The sequence below is a fragment of the Octopus bimaculoides genome, chromosome 6, assembly GCF_046866305.1.
Source record: "Octopus bimaculoides isolate indiv1 chromosome 6, ASM4686630v1, whole genome shotgun sequence".
In the NCBI taxonomy this organism is placed as follows: Eukaryota; Metazoa; Mollusca; class Cephalopoda; order Octopoda; family Octopodidae; genus Octopus; species Octopus bimaculoides.
In genome coordinates, this window is record NC_142933.1 from 60,956,319 (window position 1) to 60,963,818 (window position 7,500).

General features: G+C 37.8%; 1 protein-coding gene across 2 annotated transcripts in view; it reads left to right on the top strand.

Annotated features, from left to right (window-relative positions):
* Positions 1-7,384: 7,384 nt before the first annotated feature.
* The window catches only part of LOC106868936 (paired box protein Pax-5), a 704,900-nt gene continuing 704,784 nt past the window's right edge, over positions 7,385-7,500 (top strand). Inside the window, exon 1 of one of the 2 annotated variants that reach the window (XM_089353975.1) lies at positions 7,385-7,500. This exon is cut by the window's right edge and continues 13 nt beyond it. The gene's annotated coding sequence lies outside the window, so the exon portion shown is untranslated. The other variant, XM_089353977.1, reaches the window with a different exon arrangement.

Consider the following 7,500-nt stretch of genomic DNA (forward strand, 5'->3'; position numbering starts at 1 on the left):
GTGTATTTAATATATATATATATGTGTGTGTGTGTGTGTGTGTGTGTGTGTGTGTGTGTGTGTGTGTGTGTGTGTGTGCGTGTGTGTGTGTGTGCATACATATATGTGAAGGCGCATGGCTCAGTGGTTAGAGCGTCGAGCTTACGATCATGAGGTTGTGAATTCGATTCCCAGACCCGGCTGCGTGTTGTGTTCTTGAGCAAGACACTTTATTTCACGTTGTTCCAGTTAACTCACCTGTAGAAATGAGCTGCGACATCACTGGTGCCAAGTTGTATCGGCCTTTGCCTTGGATAACACCCAGTGGTGTGGAGAGGAGAGGCTGGTATGCATGGGTGACTGCTGACCTTCCACAAACAACCTTGCCCGGATTTGTGCCTCGGAGGGTAACTTTCAAGTTGCAATCCCATGGTCATTCCTGACCGAAGGGGGTTTCCTCCTCATACATTAACATATATATATATATATATATACGTTATTGAAATAGCAAGAGACCCTTCAGAGAGCTCGTCATTTCCATGGTTCTCGTTATATTAACAAGAATCATATTAACTACACGCACGAAATGAATGAGCTCTAGAAACGACCTCTTACTTCTGCAATAAAGTGACATAATTTTGCATTTTGCCTTCATTCGAACTGTGGGCATTGTCTCTCCTCCTAAAGAAATAGAAAATATCGATCAAACTTAAATATAATGTTAATTTTAATTTCAAAAAAAAGAAAAAACTCTGACGTTTTCATTTCCCTGCCTCTATCAGTGTTCTCCACTGTTAAGAGAGTAACGAAAAAAAAAAGAAAAAGAAGAAAAGAAAATCAATTCCTAACTGTTTTAAATAAACATAGACCAATTAGTTTCATGATCTCAAGTTAGGTTGTATTGATAAACTTCAGTGAGTGCGAAAAAACATTATCTACAACTCTCATAATGAGGGAGAAAAAGAGATTTATATATTACTTCATATTTTCTCTCACTCATAAGGAAAAGATCTCTCACTCATAAGGAAAAGATCTCTCACTCATAAGGAAAAGATCTCGCACAATAAAAATATAGCAAAAGGATGAAAAGAAAATTATAAACCCTGAGCGGTTTATAAACTTCACCCTCCGTTCTATTTTTTAGTAACTGATTACTCTCTTTCTCTTTTACTTCGAAGACAATCGTAGGTGGCAGCACCAACAGTCACCAGTCAAATTTCTCAGGTATATATATTATATCGTATTATATTATATTACTATTGTAATACACACACACACGCACACACACACACACACACACATGTATATATATATATATATATATATATATATATATACTATATCATAATATATTACATAATATAGCATAATATTTATACGACGGACTTCTTTCAATTTCCGTGTACCAAATCCACTCACAATGTCTTGGTCGGCCCGAGGCTATAGTAGAAGACACTCGCCCAAGGTGCCACGCAGTGGGACTGAACCCAGAACCATGTGGTTGGTAAGCAAGCTACTTACCACACAGCCACTCCTGCCCCTATTGGTGCCCCAGGTGAGGATCCGACTCACGACTTTCAGATACTTCTGTTTTGTTGCTTGACCACAGTTCAAATGAGGGCACAATACAAAATTATGTAACTTTATGGCGGGGCTAAGAGTTCGATCAGAGAACTCATCCATTTCGAGGCTGTAGTTAATATGATTCTTGTTAATATAGTAAGGCTCGTGAAAATGATGGGCTCTCTGAAGTGTCCCTTGCTATCACAGTAAAGTGTATGCATGTATATATATATATATATATATATATATATATATATATATATATATATATATATATATATATACAGAATGGGACAAGAACGCAAAACGTCCAAACAGTTAGGTGATACAAGAAAGGGACAAAACATCCAGATAGACGATTCAAAGATAACAAGGACAGGTCATTCGGAGTTTTCTTTCCTCAGTCGAGATCCAGATTATCCTTGCAATTTCGGCTGGTTATTCTCGATATTGCTCCAATCTGGCCAGCCCCAAGGAAAAACGAAGCTATGGGCATTAGATTCCTTGGAAGAAAGCAGCGAATTTATACAAAAACAAGGACGGAAAAAAAACGAACAATGTTACACAAATACAATAAAAATAATAACAGGACATAACAACAGATGTCTTTCGACTAAGGACGGTTCTTTCAGCTATGGCACCCTCTCCATACCCAGCACAAATGTCGCGAGCAGCTTTTGCGGCCTTAGAACCTTGATTAAAAGCAAAAAGAAGGAGGTGTCGAAAATGCTCGTTTTTCGTAACTTGACATTCCATTTAAATGATCTGAAAATAAACAAAAATTAACTAAAATTAACTAGGGGAAAAAAAAAACAAAAAACAAAATAGATTCCTAAATGATTCAAAAATAGAATTCTCGAAAAAAATAGATTGCAAAATTTTAAAATGCAATATATATATAGCGGCGTACGTACACCCTTGTGCTCACCTTATTATAGGTATGTATCTACATTTTGTACGACTCTACTCTATCTTTTTGTCCCCACTATTTCCCACTCATTTATCTCACCCGTACCTTTTTCTTTGTCTCTGATTCTTTTTCTAATCCTTCAATCCCGCTGCCCCCTACCCATTTCTCCTCCTTCCACGTGACCGGTGTCCGGCCAGCCATTTTCCTTCCTTTTTTCTCTCACATTTCTTGACCCTCTTTTTCTTTAACTCCCACCATTTCCCTCTCGTTTATCTCCCCTGTGCCTTTCTCTTTGTCTCTGATCTTTTTCTAATCCTTCAATCCCGTTGTCCCTTACCAATCTCTCTTCCTTCCACGTGAATCGTTCCCGAAAGGGTGAAAGGCAAAGTCGACCTCGGCGGAATTTGAACTCAGAACGTAGCGACGGACGAAATACTGCTAAGCATTCCGTCCAGCGTGCTAACGATTCTGTCAGCTCGCCGCCTTCTTAATAATAATAATAATGACGATAATATATATATTTCCCAACCCTTGGCTCTGGATTCCGACCTTCTGCGTCGCACCTTGGGCAAATGTCTTCTACTATAGCCTCGGTCTGAGCAAAGCGTTGTGAGTGGATTTCGTACACGGATTTGGTATATATTTGTGTGTGTTCGTGTGGTATTTCGTTGGGTCTGTATTTCTCCCCTCAATCACCGCTTGACAACCGGTCTTAGTGTGGTTACGTCCTCCGTAACTTAGGGGTTCGACAAAAGAGACCGAAAAAATAAGTACTAGGCTTAACAAATAAGTCCTGTGGTCCGACTAAAACCCTTTGTTCAACTAAAAAGTTTTAAGTTGGTGCTCCAGAAGTAAAAGAGTAAAAGAATAAAAGAATATGTACTTTAGGTCAGTTAAAATACGTTTGTACATAGTTTAACTTCTAAATGTGAATTCACTGTAGTTACAAAGGAGAAAAAAATTCTCTTCTGGTAAAAAGTAAAAAGTAACACATTTTCCTTCTAGTGGATTATCAGACGCGCGTTTCAGGCTCTTTAGCTTTCCTCAATAGGAAATACCAAAGCGAGATAACCCTGGGCAGATTCTAAGCCGTAGCTTTATTCAAAACACAGACAACACAGGTTTAGTTATTTTTATACCCCACTTTTTTTTTTACACTTCCTTTACATTCGAAGAGCCTTGCTTTTCGCTAATGTTTCATTAGTCATCGATATATATCTACGAAAGATGCACATCCACACATCCACATATAAACACAGACACACACAATCAAACAAATGAAAGATAGAAACTGAAAAATTTTAAGGAGTATCCGAATATACATTTAGAATGTTCGAAATATGATACCACCTCCATTTCATTTACGCTGCTTTCGCAGATTCCAATGATTCTCTCTCGTCACCCAATTCCATTATTATGAATTTGAATTGAGAGCTTGAGTTGTAGTGAACCTTTCATTAGCTGATTATACAATTATGGACACCACCCTAATGCAGTTACTTTCTTGTTTCCTGTTAGAGCTTGGTGATCATGACCTTTTGATCTTCTGGCTCAGTTGAACTCTTCCGCTACCGCTTCACAATGCGCCATGCTGTAGTCCCATGGCTTCGCCGTATCTTTGGTAGGGTGGCTGAACGGATACTTATGCAAGGCACGGTCATCACTCTGTGAGGTATTTTCAAATACCCACACACTCTCCACTTCCATAAGCTCCTGTAAAGGTTCTGGTATCCACCAAATTTGGATAGAGATACTTGTGAAAATTCTGAACCCATTTATCACCTTCAGAAGTGAGTCTAATCATCAGCATTAGATTGATAACACTGTACATATTTCGGTCTTATTACATCTCTTAGCAATGCATTCTCTGACTGTATCTATAAGCTCTCAAAATGACAGTAAATGTATCTATATGTAAATGTATCTATAAGCTCTCAAAAGAGAAGTAAACAGATGTTCATGAACTAACACTGAATTACCTGAATACTTAAAAGAATCACTCTGAGAAAACGCCTCGGGACGCCTGCTGCAAAAAAAAAAAAAGATCTCAAGATTGAAGTTTATGCTGACATACATGATGTAGAAGACCGAGAAAAGATAATTTAAAATTACGCTTATAGTGATGGGAAGCAATTATTGGTCGTGAAAGTTATGCGAATATGTGTACATGTAGATATATATATAAAAGAGAGTAGGTTTAGAGCCAAAGTGACAAGTGTAATGAAACAAAAACAAAGAAGCGGATACCAAGTGGTGAATAGACAGACAGAAAGATAGATGGGAAGAAGAGAGAGACAAAATTAGAGAGAAGGAGACGGAGATGTAACCAGCAGAAAGAAATAAAGAACCGAAGACAAAGAAACAAAAAGTAAAAGGAGAGAAATGAGAGATGAAAAAGCTATAAAATAAAGGGCAAGAAAGATGGACAGGTGAGAAACTAAATATCAAACGGAAGGTAGGATACATGGGTATATGTGAATAGATAAATGTATATATGTATGTATATGTGTATACCTGTATATATATATATATATATATATATATATATATATATATATATATATATATATATATATATACATGTGTGTGTGTGTGTGTGTGTGTGTGTGTGTGTGTGTGTCTGTATGCATGTATGTTTGCAATCACACCACATACAGCCACCCTACCAAAGATACGGCGAAGCCATGGGACTACAGCATGGCGCATTGTGAAGAGGTAGCGGAAGAGTTCAACTGAGCCAGAAGATCAAAAGGTCATGATCACCAAGCTCTAACAGGAGACAAGAGAGTAACTGCATTAGGGTAGTGTCCATAATTGTATAATCAGCTAATGAAAGGTTCACTACAACTCAAGCTCTCAATTCAAATTCATAATAATGGAATTGGGTGACGAGAGAGAATCATTGGAATCTGCGAAAGCAGCGTAAATGAAATGGAGGTGGTATCATATTTCGAACATTCTAAATGTATATTCGGATACTCCTTAAAAACTTTTAAATGAACTATATAAAAGGCGGTGGCCTTTTATATAGTTCATTTAAAAGTTATTGTATTGACTAAGCTATAGAGTCGAGTTGTGCACTCTCACTCAGTCAGTGGGTTAAATATCTCGCGCACTCATACATACACACAAACACACATTTACGTATATATGTATATATATATATATATATATATATATATATATATATATATATATATATATATATATACATATTCATACACACACACACACACACATATATATATATACATATATATATATATATATATATATATATATATATGGGTGGGTGTGTAAGTATAATAGGTCCATAAAATTGTCTGTATATTGTGTACCTACCTATACATAAAATCATACAGCCATATATAGGTTAATATAATCGACAAGCATACAATGAACAACATCTACTGCACACATGTTGATATCCCTCTCTGGCTGTCTGTATATCTGTCTGTCTGCATGCCAGTATGCACGTATGTATTATGTGCGAGTTTGTGTGAGTCTGTTCCTGAAGCCTGTCGGTGTATATAGTGTTTTCTTATCGTGTATCCCCAACAAGTAGTGAAGCTACCATAGGTAACTACCCTCTTGTACGAGTGTTTATGTGCGTGTGTATCGTTTTATGTCTATATATATATATATATATATATATATATATATATATATATATATATACATGTGTGTGTGTGGTGTGTGTGAGTGTGTGTGTGTGTGTGTGTGTGTGTGTGTGTGTGTGTGTGTGTGTGTAAAAAAGTAACTTAGAGAGAGGAGTGACAGCTAGTATATGAAGCATTTCAGAGATTGTTAAATAGAAAAAAAAAATAAACATACGAGTAGGAGGAGAGAAAAGGAACAAGAAAAGAGGGTGAGATAGAGAAGTAGACAAGGTACATGTGCAGGAGCGAGAGAAAGTGAGAGAGAGAGAGAGAGAGAGATTGGAGAAAGGGGGAGAAGTAGAGAGGAAGAAGAAAAAGAGAAAAGAACCTGTTAGTCACAAATAGAAATCCTAGACATAGAAACTTTAATGAGAAAGAGAGAGAAAAAGAGAGAGGGAGCGAGCGAGAGAGAGAGAGAGAGAGAGAGAGAGAGAGAGAGAGAGAGAGAGAGTTAGAGAGAGAGAGGGGGGAAACAGAGAACGAGAGAAAGAAGAAGAGAGAGAGAGTAATCAGTTACAATTATTGTTGTAGTTGTTCAGTCCCAGGTCAATCCTGATCGAGCTGACCTCTGATCAAAGATATGGACAACCGTGACCATGCCGTTTTCCTAGGACTTTCCTTATTTAGAGTTTGACTTCAAAGTAGATTTAGCTGCTGTTTTGGTGATCGAGTGCCTGCTAGGGCGCTCGTTAGCTCGGTGTTGTAGAGCATTAGTTGGGAGAGTAAAAGAGATTGGGAGTGGGTATTAGAAAGGGGTTGTCGAATGATATGCCGAAGCCTTAGACAGTGAGTGTATGAAGAGTAAGTAGCGAAAGAGGAAGAGGAAGAGGTAGGTTTAGAGAAATGGGCGAAGTTAAGTAATAGGCTGAAACTTTAGAGAGTTGGTGAATAAGAGTGGAAGGGAGAGAGAGAGAGTGTAAGATTTGGTAATGGGGTAGAGAGAAGCTATTGAGATAAAGAACAGTAACAAAATGGGCGAGAGGGAGAGAGAATGATTGAGAGAGTGAGTGAGAGGGGAAAATGAGATAGTGTGTGATTACACGTGTTTGTGTGTATGTATGTGTATTTGTGTCACAACAAGATAAGGGTAGTTAGGTGATAGGTAGAAACCAGAGCTTTAGTAAATAAGAGGTGGAGACAGAGTGAGGGAAGACAAAACTAGAAAGAGAGAGAGAGAGAGTATGACAGAGATAGAGAGAAATTGAGATAGAGACAGATATACACAGAGTGAAAGAGAGAGAGAGAGAGAGAGAGATAGAGAGAGAGAGAGAGAGAGAGAGAGAGAGAGAGAGAGAGAGAGAGAGAGAGAGAGAAAGAGACAGGGAGAGGTAGTGAATAGTTAATACTATGTATGAGTTGTGTAGTGTTGTGAAGTCATCCATACCAACT